Source organism: Phyllobates terribilis, unplaced genomic scaffold (assembly GCF_046119375.1).
Source record: "Phyllobates terribilis strain yellow unplaced genomic scaffold, ASM4611937v1 Scaffold_5__5_contigs__length_657084704, whole genome shotgun sequence".
Taxonomy (NCBI): domain Eukaryota; kingdom Metazoa; phylum Chordata; class Amphibia; order Anura; family Dendrobatidae; genus Phyllobates; species Phyllobates terribilis.
This window is the reverse complement of record NW_027362765.1, coordinates 51,768,180-51,786,207: the sequence shown is the minus strand read 5'-3', so window position 1 is coordinate 51,786,207 and position 18,028 is coordinate 51,768,180.

Below are 18,028 nucleotides of genomic sequence, written 5' to 3'. Positions count from 1 at the left end.
TGGAACTCCTCCATTCTTCTCGGATTTCCGCTGAAGTCTAAAAATGCTTTGGAACTCTTCCATAGTTCTCAGAATTCTGCTAATGTTTAACAATGCTTTGGAACTCTTCCATTGTTCTCGGAATTCTGCTGAAGTTTAAAAATGCTTTGGAACTCTTCCATTGTTCTCGGAATTCCGCTGATGTTTAACAATGCTTTGGAACTCTTCCATTGTTCACGGAATTCCGATGAAGTTTAAAAATGCTTTGGAACTCTTCCATTGTTCTCGGAATTGTGCTGAAGTATAAAAATGCTTTGGAACTCTTCCATTGTTCTCGGAATTCCGCTGATGTTTAAAAATGCTTTGGAACTCTTCCATTGTTCTCTGAATTCTGCTGAAGTTTATAATTGCTTTGGAACTCTTCCATTGTTCTCGGAATTCCGCTGATGTTTAGCAATGCTTTGGAACTCATCCATTGTTCACGGAATTCCGCTGAAGTTTAAAAATGTTTTCTAACTCTTCCATTTTGCTCGGAATTCCGCTGATGTCTAACAATGCTTTGGTACTCTTCCATTCTTCTCGGATTTCTGCTGAAGATTAAAAATGCTTTGGAACTCTTCCATTGTTCTTGGAATTTCGATAATGTTTAACAATGCTTTGGAACTCTTGCATTGTACTCGGAATTCCGCTGTAGTTTAAAAATGCTTTGGAACTCTTCCAATGTTCTCGAAATTCCGCTTATGTTTAACAATGCTTTGGAACTCTTCCATTGTTCTCGGTTTTCCGCTGAAGTTTAAAAATGCTTTGGAACTCTTCCATTGTTCTCGGAATTCTACTGAAGTTTAAAAATGCTTTGGAACCCTTCCATTGTTCTCGGAATTCCGATGAAGTTTAACAGTGCTTTGGAACTCTTCCATTGTTCTCTGATTTCTGCTGAAGTTTAAAAATGCTTTGGAACTCTTCCATTGTTCTCGGAATTCTGCTAAAGTTTAACAATGCTTTGGAACTCTTCCATTGTTCTCGGAATTCCGCTGAAGTTTAACAGTGCTTTGGAACTCTTCCATTGTTCTCTGATTTCTGCTGAAGTTTAAAATTGCTTTGGAACTCTTCCATTGTTCTCGGAATTCCGCTGATGTTTAACAATGCTTTGGAACTCATCCATTGTTCACGGAATTCTGATGAAGTTTAAAAATGCTTTGGAAGTCTTCCATTGTGCTCGGAATTCCGCTGATGTCTAACAATGCTTTGGTACTCTTCCATTCTTCTCGGAATTCCCCTGAAGATTAAAAATGCTTTGGAGCTCTTCCATTGTTATTGAAATTTCGCTAATGTTTTACAATGCTTTGGAACTCTTGCATTGTTCTCGGAATTCTGCTGAAGCTTAAAAATGCTTTGTAACTCTTCCATTGTTCTCGGAATTCTGCTGAAGCTTAAAAATGCTTTGGTACTCTTCCATTGTTCTCGGAATTCCGCTGACATTTAACAATGCTTTCCAACTCGTCCATCGTTCTGGGAATTCTGCTGAAGTTTAAAAATGCTTTGGAACTCTTCCATTGTTCTCGGAATTCTGCTGATCTTTAACAATGCTTTTTAACTCTTCCATTGTTTTCAGAATTCTGCTGAAGTTTAAAAATGCTTTGTAACTCTTCCATTCTTCTTGGAATTCCGCTGATGTTTAACAATGTTTTGGAATTCTTCCATTGTTCACGGAATTCTGATGAAGTTTAAAAATGCTTTGGAACTCTTCCATTGTTCTCGGAAATCTGCTGAAGTTTAAAAATGCTTTGGAACTCTTCCATTGTTCTCGGAATTCCGCTGATGTTTAACAATGCTTTGGAACTCATCCAATGTTCATGGAATTCCGCTGCAGTTTAAAAATGTTTTGGAACTCTTCCATTTTGCTCTTAATTCTGCTGATGTCTAACAATGCTTTGGTACTCTTCCATTCTTCTAGGATTTCCGCTGAAGATTAAAAATGCTTTGGAACTCTTCCATTGTTCTTGGAATTTTGCTAATGTTTAACAATGGTCTGGAACTCTTGCATTTTTCTTGGAATTCCGCTGTAGTTTAAAAATGCTTTGGAACTCTTCCAATGTTCTCGAAATTCCGCTGATGTTTAACAATTCTTTGGAACTCTTGCATTGTTCTCGGATTTCTGCTGAAGCTTAAAAATGCTTTGGAACTCTTCCATTGTTCTCAGAATTCCGCTGACATTTAACAATGCTTTCGAACTCGTCCATCGTTCTGGGAATTCTGCTGAAGTTTAAAAATGCTTTGGAACTCTTCCATTGTTCTCGGAATTCTGCTGATCTTTAACAATGCTTTGGAACTCTTCCATTATTCTCAGAATTCTGCTGAAGTTTAAAAATGCTTTGGAACTCTTCCATTCTTCTTGGAATTCTGCTGATGTTTAACAATGCTTTGTAACTCTTCCATTCTTCACGGAATTCTGATGAAGTTTAAAAATGCTTTGGAACTCTTCCATTGTTCTCAGAATTCTGCTGAAGTTTAAAAATGCTTTCGAACTCTTCAATTGTTCTCGGAATTCCGCTGTTGTTTAAAAATGCTTTGGAACTCTTCCATTGTTCTCTGAATTCTGCTGAAGTTTATAATTGCTTTGGAACTCTTCCATTGTTCTCGGAATTCCGCTGATGTTTAGCAATGCTTTGGAACTCATCCATTGTTCACGGAATTCCGCTGAAGTTTAAAAATGTTTTGGAACTCTTCCATTTTGCTCGGAATTCCGCTGATGTCTAACAATGCTTTGATACTCTTCCATTCTTCTCGGATTTCTGCTGAAGATTAAAAATGCTTTGGAACTCTTCCATTGTTCTTGGAATTTCGCTAATGTTTAACAATGCTTTGGAACTCTTGCATTGTTCTCGGAATTCCGCTGTAGTTTAAAAATGCTTTGGAACTCTTCCAATGTTCTCGAAATTCCGCTGATGTTTAACAATGCTTTGTAACTCTTCCATTGTTCTCGGAATTCCGCTGAAGTTTAAAAAGGCTTTGGAACTCTTCCATTGTTCTCGGAATTCTGCTGAAGTTTAAAAATGCTTTGGAACTCTTTCATTGTTCTCGGAATTCCGCTAATGTTTAACAATGCTTTGGAACTCTTCCATTGTTCTCGGAATTCCGCTGATGTTTAACAATGCTTTGGAACTCTTCCATTGTTCTCGGAATTCCGATGAAGGTTAAAAATGCTTTGGAACTCTTCCATTAATCTCATAATTCTGCTGAAGTTTAAAAATGCTTTGGAACTCTTCCATTGTTCTCGGAATTCCGCTGATGTTTAAAAATGCTATGTAACTCTTCCATTGTTCTCGGAATTCTGCTGATGTTTAAAAATGCTTTGGAACTCTTCCATTGTTCTCGGAATTCTGCTGAAGTTTAGAAATGCTTTGGAACTCTTTCATTGTTCTCGGAAATCCGCTGATGTTTAACAGTGCTTTGGAACTCTTTCTTTGTTCTCGGAATTCTGCTGAAGTTTAAAAATGCTATGGAACTCTTTCATTGTTCTCTGAATTCCGATGATGTTTAACAATGCTTTGGAACTCTTCCATTGTTCACGGAATTCCGCTGAAGTTTAAAAATGCTTTGGAAGTCTTCCATTGTTCTCAGAATTCTGCTGAAGTTTAACAATTCTTTGGAACGCTTCCATTGTTCTCGGAATTCTGTTGAAGTTTAAAAATGCTTTGGAACTCTTCCATTATTCTCAGAATTCCGCTGAAGTTTAAAAATGGTTTGGAACTCTTCCATTGTTCTCGGAATTCTGCTGAAGTTTAAAAATGCTTTGTAACGCTTCCATTGTTCTCGGAATTCCGCTGAAGTTTAACAGTGCTTTGGAACTCTTCCATTGTTCTCTGATTTCTGCTGAAGTTTAAAAATGCTTTGGAACTCTTCCATTGTTCTTGGAATTCTGCTGAAGTTTAACAATGCTTTGGAAATCATCCATTGTTCTCGGAATTCCGCTGAAGTTTAACAGTGCTTTGGAACTCTTCCATTGTTCTCGGAATTCCGCTGATGTTTAACAATGCTTTGGAACTCATCCATTGTTCACGGAATTCTGATGAAGTTTAAAAATGCTTTGGAAATCTTCCATTGTGCTCGGAATTCCGCTGATGTCTAACAATGCTTTGGTACTCTTCCATTCTTCTCGGATTTCCCCATAAGATTAAAAATGCTTTGGAGCTCTTCCATTGTTATTGGAATTTCGCTAATGTTTAACAATGCTTTGGAACTCTTGCATTGTTCTCGGAATTCTGCTGAAGCTTAGAAATGCTTTGGAACTCTTCCATTGTTCTCGGAATTCTGCTGAAGCTTAAAAATGCTTTGGAACTCTTCCATTGTTCTCGGAATTCCGCTGACATTTAGCAATGCTTTCGAACTCGTCCATCGTTCTGGGAATTCTGCTGAAGTTTAAAAATGCTTTGGAACTCTTCCATAGTTCTCGGAATTCTGCTCATCTTTAACAATGCTTTGGAACTCTTCCATTGTTCTCAGAATTCTGCTGAAGTTTAAAAATGCTTTGTAACTCTTCCATTCTTCTTGGAATTCCGCTGATGTTTAACAATGCTTTGGAAATCTTCCATTGTTCACGGGAATTCTGATGAAGTTTAAAAATGCTTTGGAACTCTTCCATTGTTCTCGGAAATCTGCTGAAGTTTAAAAATGCTTTGGAACTCTTCAATTGTTCTCGGAATTCCTCTGATGTTTAAAAATGCTCTGGAACTCTTCCATTGTTCTCGGAATTCTGCTGAAGTTTAAAATTGCTTTGGATCTCTTCCATTGTTCTCGGAATTCCGCTGATGTTTAACAATACTTTGGAACTCATCCATTGTTCACGGAATTCTGCTGAAGTTTAAAAATGTTTTGGAACTCTTCGATTGATCTCGGAATTCCGCTGATGTCTAACAATGCTTTGGAACTCCTCCATTCTTCTCGGATTTCCGCTGAAGTCTAAAAATGCTTTGGAACTCTTCCATAGTTCTCAGAATTCTGCTAATGTTTAACAATGCTTTGGAACTCTTCCATTGTTCTCGGAATTCTGCTGAAGTTTAAAAATGCTTTGTAACGCTTCCATTGTTCTCGGAATTCCACTGAAGTTTAACAGTGCTTTGGAACTCTTCCATTGTTCTCTGATTTCTGCTGAAGTTTAAAAATGCTTTGGAACTCTTCCATTGTTCTCGGAATTCCGCTGAAGTTTAACAGTGCTTTGGAACTCTTCCATTGTTCTCGGAATTCCGCTGATGTTTAACAATGCTTTGGAACTCATCCATTGTTCACGGAATTCTGATGAAGTTTAAAAATGCTTTGGAAATCTTCCATTGTGCTCGGAATTCCGCTGATGTCTAACAATGCTTTTCAACTCATCCATTGTTCACGGAATTCTGCTGAAGTTTAAAAATGTTTTGGAACTCTTCCATTGATCTCGGAATTCCGCTGATGTCTAACAATACTTTGGAACTCCTCCATTCTTCTCGGATTTCCGCTGAAGTCTAAAAATGCTTTGGAACTCTTCCATAGTTCTCAGAATTCTGCTAATGTTTAACAATGCTTTGGAACTCTTCCATTGTTCTCGGAATTCTGCTGAAGTTTAAAAATGCTTTGGAACTCTTCCATTGTTCTCGGAATTCCGCTGATGTTTAACAATGCTTTGGAACTCTTCCATTGTTCACGGAATTCCGATGAAGTTTAAAAATGCTTTGGAACTCTTCCATTGTTCTCGGAATTGTGCTGAAGTATAAAAATGCTTTGGAACTCTTCCATTGTTCTCGGAATTCCGCTGATGTTTAAAAATGCTTTGGAACTCTTCCATTGTTCTCTGAATTCTGCTGAAGTTTATAATTGCTTTGGAACTCTTCCATTGTTCTCGGAATTCCGCTGATGTTTAGCAATGCTTTGGAACTCATCCATTGTTCACGGAATTCCGCTGAAGTTTAAAAATGTTTTCTAACTCTTCCATTTTGCTCGGAATTCCGCTGATGTCTAACAATGCTTTGGTACTCTTCCATTCTTCTCGGATTTCTGCTGAAGATTAAAAATGCTTTGGAACTCTTCCATTGTTCTTGGAATTTCGATAATGTTTAACAATGCTTTGGAACTCTTGCATTGTACTCGGAATTCCGCTGTAGTTTAAAAATGCTTTGGAACTCTTCCAATGTTCTCGAAATTCCGCTTATGTTTAACAATGCTTTGGAACTCTTCCATTGTTCTCGGTTTTCCGCTGAAGTTTAAAAATGCTTTGGAACTCTTCCATTGTTCTCGGAATTCTGCTGAAGTTTAAAAATGCTTTGGAACCCTTCCATTGTTCTCGGAATTCCGATGAAGTTTAACAGTGCTTTGGAACTCTTCCATTGTTCTCTGATTTCTGCTGAAGTTTAAAAATGCTTTGGAACTCTTCCATTGTTCTCGGAATTCTGCTAAAGTTTAACAATGCTTTGGAACTCTTCCATTGTTCTCGGAATTCCGCTGAAGTTTAACAGTGCTTTGGAACTCTTCCATTGTTCTCTGATTTCTGCTGAAGTTTAAAATTGCTTTGGAACTCTTCCATTGTTCTCGGAATTCCGCTGATGTTTAACAATGCTTTGGAACTCATCCATTGTTCACGGAATTCTGATGAAGTTTAAAAATGCTTTGGAAGTCTTCCATTGTGCTCGGAATTCCGCTGATGTCTAACAATGCTTTGGTACTCTTCCATTCTTCTCGGAATTCCCCTGAAGATTAAAAATGCTTTGGAGCTCTTCCATTGTTATTGAAATTTCGCTAATGTTTTACAATGCTTTGGAACTCTTGCATTGTTCTCGGAATTCTGCTGAAGCTTAAAAATGCTTTGTAACTCTTCCATTGTTCTCGGAATTCTGCTGAAGCTTAAAAATGCTTTGGTACTCTTCTATTGTTCTCGGAATTCCGCTGACATTTAACAATGCTTTCCAACTCGTCCATCGTTCTGGGAATTCTGCTGAAGTTTAAAAATGCTTTGGAACTCTTCCATTGTTCTCGGAATTCTGCTGATCTTTAACAATGCTTTTTAACTCTTCCATTGTTTTCAGAATTCTGCTGAAGTTTAAAAATGCTTTGTAACTCTTCCATTCTTCTTGGAATTCCGCTGATGTTTAACAATGTTTTGGAATTCTTCCATTGTTCACGGAATTCTGATGAAGTTTAAAAATGCTTTGGAACTCTTCCATTGTTCTCGGAAATCTGCTGAAGTTTAAAAATGCTTTGGAACTCTTCCATTGTTCTCGGAATTCCGCTGATGTTTAACAATGCTTTGGAACTCATCCAATGTTCATGGAATTCCGCTGCAGTTTAAAAATGTTTTGGAACTCTTCCATTTTGCTCTTAATTCTGCTGATGTCTAACAATGCTTTGGTACTCTTCCATTCTTCTAGGATTTCCGCTGAAGATTAAAAATGCTTTGGAACTCTTCCATTGTTCTTGGAATTTTGCTAATGTTTAACAATGGTCTGGAACTCTTGCATTTTTCTTGGAATTCCGCTGTAGTTTAAAAATGCTTTGGAACTCTTCCAATGTTCTCGAAATTCCGCTGATGTTTAACAATTCTTTGGAACTCTTGCATTGTTCTCGGATTTCTGCTGAAGCTTAAAAATGCTTTGGAACTCTTCCATTGTTCTCAGAATTCCGCTGACATTTAACAATGCTTTCGAACTCGTCCATCGTTCTGGGAATTCTGCTGAAGTTTAAAAATGCTTTGGAACTCTTCCATTGTTCTCGGAATTCTGCTGATCTTTAACAATGCTTTGGAACTCTTCCATTATTCTCAGAATTCTGCTGAAGTTTAAAAATGCTTTGGAACTCTTCCATTCTTCTTGGAATTCTGCTGATGTTTAACAATGCTTTGTAACTCTTCCATTCTTCACGGAATTCTGATGAAGTTTAAAAATGCTTTGGAACTCTTCCATTGTTCTCAGAATTCTGCTGAAGTTTAAAAATGCTTTCGAACTCTTCAATTGTTCTCGGAATTCCGCTGTTGTTTAAAAATGCTTTGGAACTCTTCCATTGTTCTCTGAATTCTGCTGAAGTTTATAATTGCTTTGGAACTCTTCCATTGTTCTCGGAATTCCGCTGATGTTTAGCAATGCTTTGGAACTCATCCATTGTTCACGGAATTCCGCTGAAGTTTAAAAATGTTTTGGAACTCTTCCATTTTGCTCGGAATTCCGCTGATGTCTAACAATGCTTTGATACTCTTCCATTCTTCTCGGATTTCTGCTGAAGATTAAAAATGCTTTGGAACTCTTCCATTGTTCTTGGAATTTCGCTAATGTTTAACAATGCTTTGGAACTCTTGCATTGTTCTCGGAATTCCGCTGTAGTTTAAAAATGCTTTGGAACTCTTCCAATGTTCTCGAAATTCCGCTGATGTTTAACAATGCTTTGTAACTCTTCCATTGTTCTCGGAATTCCGCTGAAGTTTAAAAAGGCTTTGGAACTCTTCCATTGTTCTCGGAATTCTGCTGAAGTTTAAAAATGCTTTGGAACTCTTTCATTGTTCTCGGAATTCCGCTAATGTTTAACAATGCTTTGGAACTCTTCCATTGTTCTCGGAATTCCGCTGATGTTTAACAATGCTTTGGAACTCTTCCATTGTTCTCGGAATTCCGATGAAGGTTAAAAATGCTTTGGAACTCTTCCATTAATCTCATAATTCTGCTGAAGTTTAAAAATGCTTTGGAACTCTTCCATTGTTCTCGGAATTCCGCTGATGTTTAAAAATGCTATGTAACTCTTCCATTGTTCTCGGAATTCTGCTGATGTTTAAAAATGCTTTGGAACTCTTCCATTGTTCTCGGAATTCTGCTGAAGTTTAGAAATGCTTTGGAACTCTTTCATTGTTCTCGGAAATCCGCTGATGTTTAACAGTGCTTTGGAACTCTTTCTTTGTTCTCGGAATTCTGCTGAAGTTTAAAAATGCTATGGAACTCTTTCATTGTTCTCTGAATTCCGATGATGTTTAACAATGCTTTGGAACTCTTCCATTGTTCACGGAATTCCGCTGAAGTTTAAAAATGCTTTGGAAGTCTTCCATTGTTCTCAGAATTCTGCTGAAGTTTAACAATTCTTTGGAACGCTTCCATTGTTCTCGGAATTCTGTTGAAGTTTAAAAATGCTTTGGAACTCTTCCATTATTCTCAGAATTCCGCTGAAGTTTAAAAATGGTTTGGAACTCTTCCATTGTTCTCGGAATTCTGCTGAAGTTTAAAAATGCTTTGTAACGCTTCCATTGTTCTCGGAATTCCGCTGAAGTTTAACAGTGCTTTGGAACTCTTCCATTGTTCTCTGATTTCTGCTGAAGTTTAAAAATGCTTTGGAACTCTTCCATTGTTCTTGGAATTCTGCTGAAGTTTAACAATGCTTTGGAAATCATCCATTGTTCTCGGAATTCCGCTGAAGTTTAACAGTGCTTTGGAACTCTTCCATTGTTCTCGGAATTCCGCTGATGTTTAACAATGCTTTGGAACTCATCCATTGTTCACGGAATTCTGATGAAGTTTAAAAATGCTTTGGAAATCTTCCATTGTGCTCGGAATTCCGCTGATGTCTAACAATGCTTTGGTACTCTTCCATTCTTCTCGGATTTCCCCATAAGATTAAAAATGCTTTGGAGCTCTTCCATTGTTATTGGAATTTCGCTAATGTTTAACAATGCTTTGGAACTCTTGCATTGTTCTCGGAATTCTGCTGAAGCTTAGAAATGCTTTGGAACTCTTCCATTGTTCTCGGAATTCTGCTGAAGCTTAAAAATGCTTTGGAACTCTTCCATTGTTCTCGGAATTCCGCTGACATTTAGCAATGCTTTCGAACTCGTCCATCGTTCTGGGAATTCTGCTGAAGTTTAAAAATGCTTTGGAACTCTTCCATAGTTCTCGGAATTCTGCTCATCTTTAACAATGCTTTGGAACTCTTCCATTGTTCTCAGAATTCTGCTGAAGTTTAAAAATGCTTTGTAACTCTTCCATTCTTCTTGGAATTCCGCTGATGTTTAACAATGCTTTGGAAATCTTCCATTGTTCACGGGAATTCTGATGAAGTTTAAAAATGCTTTGGAACTCTTCCATTGTTCTCGGAAATCTGCTGAAGTTTAAAAATGCTTTGGAACTCTTCAATTGTTCTCGGAATTCCTCTGATGTTTAAAAATGCTCTGGAACTCTTCCATTGTTCTCGGAATTCTGCTGAAGTTTAAAATTGCTTTGGATCTCTTCCATTGTTCTCGGAATTCCGCTGATGTTTAACAATACTTTGGAACTCATCCATTGTTCACGGAATTCTGCTGAAGTTTAAAAATGTTTTGGAACTCTTCGATTGATCTCGGAATTCCGCTGATGTCTAACAATGCTTTGGAACTCCTCCATTCTTCTCGGATTTCCGCTGAAGTCTAAAAATGCTTTGGAACTCTTCCATAGTTCTCAGAATTCTGCTAATGTTTAACAATGCTTTGGAACTCTTCCATTGTTCTCGGAATTCTGCTGAAGTTTAAAAATGCTTTGTAACGCTTCCATTGTTCTCGGAATTCCACTGAAGTTTAACAGTGCTTTGGAACTCTTCCATTGTTCTCTGATTTCTGCTGAAGTTTAAAAATGCTTTGGAACTCTTCCATTGTTCTCGGAATTCCGCTGAAGTTTAACAGTGCTTTGGAACTCTTCCATTGTTCTCGGAATTCCGCTGATGTTTAACAATGCTTTGGAACTCATCCATTGTTCACGGAATTCTGATGAAGTTTAAAAATGCTTTGGAAATCTTCCATTGTGCTCGGAATTCCGCTGATGTCTAACAATGCTTTTCAACTCATCCATTGTTCACGGAATTCTGCTGAAGTTTAAAAATGTTTTGGAACTCTTCCATTGATCTCGGAATTCCGCTGATGTCTAACAATACTTTGGAACTCCTCCATTCTTCTCGGATTTCCGCTGAAGTCTAAAAATGCTTTGGAACTCTTCCATAGTTCTCAGAATTCTGCTAATGTTTAACAATGCTTTGGAACTCTTCCATTGTTCTCGGAATTCTGCTGAAGTTTAAAAATGCTTTGGAACTCTTCCATTGTTCTCGGAATTCCGCTGATGTTTAACAATGCTTTGGAACTCTTCCATTGTTCACGGAATTCCGATGAAGTTTAAAAATGCTTTGGAACTCTTCCATTGTTCTCGGAATTGTGCTGAAGTATAAAAATGCTTTGGAACTCTTCCATTGTTCTCGGAATTCCGCTGATGTTTAAAAATGCTTTGGAACTCTTCCATTGTTCTCTGAATTCTGCTGAAGTTTATAATTGCTTTGGAACTCTTCCATTGTTCTCGGAATTCCGCTGATGTTTAGCAATGCTTTGGAACTCATCCATTGTTCACGGAATTCCGCTGAAGTTTAAAAATGTTTTCTAACTCTTCCATTTTGCTCGGAATTCCGCTGATGTCTAACAATGCTTTGGTACTCTTCCATTCTTCTCGGATTTCTGCTGAAGATTAAAAATGCTTTGGAACTCTTCCATTGTTCTTGGAATTTCGATAATGTTTAACAATGCTTTGGAACTCTTGCATTGTACTCGGAATTCCGCTGTAGTTTAAAAATGCTTTGGAACTCTTCCAATGTTCTCGAAATTCCGCTTATGTTTAACAATGCTTTGGAACTCTTCCATTGTTCTCGGTTTTCCGCTGAAGTTTAAAAATGCTTTGGAACTCTTCCATTGTTCTCGGAATTCTGCTGAAGTTTAAAAATGCTTTGGAACCCTTCCATTGTTCTCGGAATTCCGATGAAGTTTAACAGTGCTTTGGAACTCTTCCATTGTTCTCTGATTTCTGCTGAAGTTTAAAAATGCTTTGGAACTCTTCCATTGTTCTCGGAATTCTGCTAAAGTTTAACAATGCTTTGGAACTCTTCCATTGTTCTCGGAATTCCGCTGAAGTTTAACAGTGCTTTGGAACTCTTCCATTGTTCTCTGATTTCTGCTGAAGTTTAAAATTGCTTTGGAACTCTTCCATTGTTCTCGGAATTCCGCTGATGTTTAACAATGCTTTGGAACTCATCCATTGTTCACGGAATTCTGATGAAGTTTAAAAATGCTTTGGAAGTCTTCCATTGTGCTCGGAATTCCGCTGATGTCTAACAATGCTTTGGTACTCTTCCATTCTTCTCGGAATTCCCCTGAAGATTAAAAATGCTTTGGAGCTCTTCCATTGTTATTGAAATTTCGCTAATGTTTTACAATGCTTTGGAACTCTTGCATTGTTCTCGGAATTCTGCTGAAGCTTAAAAATGCTTTGTAACTCTTCCATTGTTCTCGGAATTCTGCTGAAGCTTAAAAATGCTTTGGTACTCTTCTATTGTTCTCGGAATTCCGCTGACATTTAACAATGCTTTCCAACTCGTCCATCGTTCTGGGAATTCTGCTGAAGTTTAAAAATGCTTTGGAACTCTTCCATTGTTCTCGGAATTCTGCTGATCTTTAACAATGCTTTTTAACTCTTCCATTGTTTTCAGAATTCTGCTGAAGTTTAAAAATGCTTTGTAACTCTTCCATTCTTCTTGGAATTCCGCTGATGTTTAACAATGTTTTGGAATTCTTCCATTGTTCACGGAATTCTGATGAAGTTTAAAAATGCTTTGGAACTCTTCCATTGTTCTCGGAAATCTGCTGAAGTTTAAAAATGCTTTGGAACTCTTCCATTGTTCTCGGAATTCCGCTGATGTTTAACAATGCTTTGGAACTCATCCAATGTTCATGGAATTCCGCTGCAGTTTAAAAATGTTTTGGAACTCTTCCATTTTGCTCTTAATTCTGCTGATGTCTAACAATGCTTTGGTACTCTTCCATTCTTCTAGGATTTCCGCTGAAGATTAAAAATGCTTTGGAACTCTTCCATTGTTCTTGGAATTTTGCTAATGTTTAACAATGGTCTGGAACTCTTGCATTTTTCTTGGAATTCCGCTGTAGTTTAAAAATGCTTTGGAACTCTTCCAATGTTCTCGAAATTCCGCTGATGTTTAACAATTCTTTGGAACTCTTGCATTGTTCTCGGATTTCTGCTGAAGCTTAAAAATGCTTTGGAACTCTTCCATTGTTCTCAGAATTCCGCTGACATTTAACAATGCTTTCGAACTCGTCCATCGTTCTGGGAATTCTGCTGAAGTTTAAAAATGCTTTGGAACTCTTCCATAGTTCTCGGAATTCTGCTCATCTTTAACAATGCTTTGGAACTCTTCCATTGTTCTCAGAATTCTGCTGAAGTTTAAAAATGCTTTGTAACTCTTCCATTCTTCTTGGAATTCCGCTGATGTTTAACAATGCTTTGGAAATCTTCCATTGTTCACGGGAATTCTGATGAAGTTTAAAAATGCTTTGGAACTCTTCCATTGTTCTCGGAAATCTGCTGAAGTTTAAAAATGCTTTGGAACTCTTCAATTGTTCTCGGAATTCCTCTGATGTTTAAAAATGCTCTGGAACTCTTCCATTGTTCTCGGAATTCTGCTGAAGTTTAAAATTGCTTTGGATCTCTTCCATTGTTCTCGGAATTCCGCTGATGTTTAACAATACTTTGGAACTCATCCATTGTTCACGGAATTCTGCTGAAGTTTAAAAATGTTTTGGAACTCTTCGATTGATCTCGGAATTCCGCTGATGTCTAACAATGCTTTGGAACTCCTCCATTCTTCTCGGATTTCCGCTGAAGTCTAAAAATGCTTTGGAACTCTTCCATAGTTCTCAGAATTCTGCTAATGTTTAACAATGCTTTGGAACTCTTCCATTGTTCTCGGAATTCTGCTGAAGTTTAAAAATGCTTTGTAACGCTTCCATTGTTCTCGGAATTCCACTGAAGTTTAACAGTGCTTTGGAACTCTTCCATTGTTCTCTGATTTCTGCTGAAGTTTAAAAATGCTTTGGAACTCTTCCATTGTTCTCGGAATTCCGCTGAAGTTTAACAGTGCTTTGGAACTCTTCCATTGTTCTCGGAATTCCGCTGATGTTTAACAATGCTTTGGAACTCATCCATTGTTCACGGAATTCTGATGAAGTTTAAAAATGCTTTGGAAATCTTCCATTGTGCTCGGAATTCCGCTGATGTCTAACAATGCTTTTCAACTCATCCATTGTTCACGGAATTCTGCTGAAGTTTAAAAATGTTTTGGAACTCTTCCATTGATCTCGGAATTCCGCTGATGTCTAACAATACTTTGGAACTCCTCCATTCTTCTCGGATTTCCGCTGAAGTCTAAAAATGCTTTGGAACTCTTCCATAGTTCTCAGAATTCTGCTAATGTTTAACAATGCTTTGGAACTCTTCCATTGTTCTCGGAATTCTGCTGAAGTTTAAAAATGCTTTGGAACTCTTCCATTGTTCTCGGAATTCCGCTGATGTTTAACAATGCTTTGGAACTCTTCCATTGTTCACGGAATTCCGATGAAGTTTAAAAATGCTTTGGAACTCTTCCATTGTTCTCGGAATTGTGCTGAAGTATAAAAATGCTTTGGAACTCTTCCATTGTTCTCGGAATTCCGCTGATGTTTAAAAATGCTTTGGAACTCTTCCATTGTTCTCTGAATTCTGCTGAAGTTTATAATTGCTTTGGAACTCTTCCATTGTTCTCGGAATTCCGCTGATGTTTAGCAATGCTTTGGAACTCATCCATTGTTCACGGAATTCCGCTGAAGTTTAAAAATGTTTTCTAACTCTTCCATTTTGCTCGGAATTCCGCTGATGTCTAACAATGCTTTGGTACTCTTCCATTCTTCTCGGATTTCTGCTGAAGATTAAAAATGCTTTGGAACTCTTCCATTGTTCTTGGAATTTCGATAATGTTTAACAATGCTTTGGAACTCTTGCATTGTACTCGGAATTCCGCTGTAGTTTAAAAATGCTTTGGAACTCTTCCAATGTTCTCGAAATTCCGCTTATGTTTAACAATGCTTTGGAACTCTTCCATTGTTCTCGGTTTTCCGCTGAAGTTTAAAAATGCTTTGGAACTCTTCCATTGTTCTCGGAATTCTGCTGAAGTTTAAAAATGCTTTGGAACCCTTCCATTGTTCTCGGAATTCCGATGAAGTTTAACAGTGCTTTGGAACTCTTCCATTGTTCTCTGATTTCTGCTGAAGTTTAAAAATGCTTTGGAACTCTTCCATTGTTCTCGGAATTCTGCTAAAGTTTAACAATGCTTTGGAACTCTTCCATTGTTCTCGGAATTCCGCTGAAGTTTAACAGTGCTTTGGAACTCTTCCATTGTTCTCTGATTTCTGCTGAAGTTTAAAATTGCTTTGGAACTCTTCCATTGTTCTCGGAATTCCGCTGATGTTTAACAATGCTTTGGAACTCATCCATTGTTCACGGAATTCTGATGAAGTTTAAAAATGCTTTGGAAGTCTTCCATTGTGCTCGGAATTCCGCTGATGTCTAACAATGCTTTGGTACTCTTCCATTCTTCTCGGAATTCCCCTGAAGATTAAAAATGCTTTGGAGCTCTTCCATTGTTATTGAAATTTCGCTAATGTTTTACAATGCTTTGGAACTCTTGCATTGTTCTCGGAATTCTGCTGAAGCTTAAAAATGCTTTGTAACTCTTCCATTGTTCTCGGAATTCTGCTGAAGCTTAAAAATGCTTTGGTACTCTTCTATTGTTCTCGGAATTCCGCTGACATTTAACAATGCTTTCCAACTCGTCCATCGTTCTGGGAATTCTGCTGAAGTTTAAAAATGCTTTGGAACTCTTCCATTGTTCTCGGAATTCTGCTGATCTTTAACAATGCTTTTTAACTCTTCCATTGTTTTCAGAATTCTGCTGAAGTTTAAAAATGCTTTGTAACTCTTCCATTCTTCTTGGAATTCCGCTGATGTTTAACAATGTTTTGGAATTCTTCCATTGTTCACGGAATTCTGATGAAGTTTAAAAATGCTTTGGAACTCTTCCATTGTTCTCGGAAATCTGCTGAAGTTTAAAAATGCTTTGGAACTCTTCCATTGTTCTCGGAATTCCGCTGATGTTTAACAATGCTTTGGAACTCATCCAATGTTCATGGAATTCCGCTGCAGTTTAAAAATGTTTTGGAACTCTTCCATTTTGCTCTTAATTCTGCTGATGTCTAACAATGCTTTGGTACTCTTCCATTCTTCTAGGATTTCCGCTGAAGATTAAAAATGCTTTGGAACTCTTCCATTGTTCTTGGAATTTTGCTAATGTTTAACAATGGTCTGGAACTCTTGCATTTTTCTTGGAATTCCGCTGTAGTTTAAAAATGCTTTGGAACTCTTCCAATGTTCTCGAAATTCCGCTGATGTTTAACAATTCTTTGGAACTCTTGCATTGTTCTCGGATTTCTGCTGAAGCTTAAAAATGCTTTGGAACTCTTCCATTGTTCTCAGAATTCCGCTGACATTTAACAATGCTTTCGAACTCGTCCATCGTTCTGGGAATTCTGCTGAAGTTTAAAAATGCTTTGGAACTCTTCCATAGTTCTCGGAATTCTGCTCATCTTTAACAATGCTTTGGAACTCTTCCATTGTTCTCAGAATTCTGCTGAAGTTTAAAAATGCTTTGTAACTCTTCCATTCTTCTTGGAATTCCGCTGATGTTTAACAATGCTTTGGAAATCTTCCATTGTTCACGGGAATTCTGATGAAGTTTAAAAATGCTTTGGAACTCTTCCATTGTTCTCGGAAATCTGCTGAAGTTTAAAAATGCTTTGGAACTCTTCAATTGTTCTCGGAATTCCTCTGATGTTTAAAAATGCTCTGGAACTCTTCCATTGTTCTCGGAATTCTGCTGAAGTTTAAAATTGCTTTGGATCTCTTCCATTGTTCTCGGAATTCCGCTGATGTTTAACAATACTTTGGAACTCATCCATTGTTCACGGAATTCTGCTGAAGTTTAAAAATGTTTTGGAACTCTTCGATTGATCTCGGAATTCCGCTGATGTCTAACAATGCTTTGGAACTCCTCCATTCTTCTCGGATTTCCGCTGAAGTCTAAAAATGCTTTGGAACTCTTCCATAGTTCTCAGAATTCTGCTAATGTTTAACAATGCTTTGGAACTCTTCCATTGTTCTCGGAATTCTGCTGAAGTTTAAAAATGCTTTGTAACGCTTCCATTGTTCTCGGAATTCCACTGAAGTTTAACAGTGCTTTGGAACTCTTCCATTGTTCTCTGATTTCTGCTGAAGTTTAAAAATGCTTTGGAACTCTTCCATTGTTCTCGGAATTCCGCTGAAGTTTAACAGTGCTTTGGAACTCTTCCATTGTTCTCGGAATTCCGCTGATGTTTAACAATGCTTTGGAACTCATCCATTGTTCACGGAATTCTGATGAAGTTTAAAAATGCTTTGGAAATCTTCCATTGTGCTCGGAATTCCGCTGATGTCTAACAATGCTTTTCAACTCATCCATTGTTCACGGAATTCTGCTGAAGTTTAAAAATGTTTTGGAACTCTTCCATTGATCTCGGAATTCCGCTGATGTCTAACAATACTTTGGAACTCCTCCATTCTTCTCGGATTTCCGCTGAAGTCTAAAAATGCTTTGGAACTCTTCCATAGTTCTCAGAATTCTGCTAATGTTTAACAATGCTTTGGAACTCTTCCATTGTTCTCGGAATTCTGCTGAAGTTTAAAAATGCTTTGGAACTCTTCCATTGTTCTCGGAATTCCGCTGATGTTTAACAATGCTTTGGAACTCTTCCATTGTTCACGGAATTCCGATGAAGTTTAAAAATGCTTTGGAACTCTTCCATTGTTCTCGGAATTGTGCTGAAGTATAAAAATGCTTTGGAACTCTTCCATTGTTCTCGGAATTCCGCTGATGTTTAAAAATGCTTTGGAACTCTTCCATTGTTCTCTGAATTCTGCTGAAGTTTATAATTGCTTTGGAACTCTTCCATTGTTCTCGGAATTCCGCTGATGTTTAGCAATGCTTTGGAACTCATCCATTGTTCACGGAATTCCGCTGAAGTTTAAAAATGTTTTCTAACTCTTCCATTTTGCTCGGAATTCCGCTGATGTCTAACAATGCTTTGGTACTCTTCCATTCTTCTCGGATTTCTGCTGAAGATTAA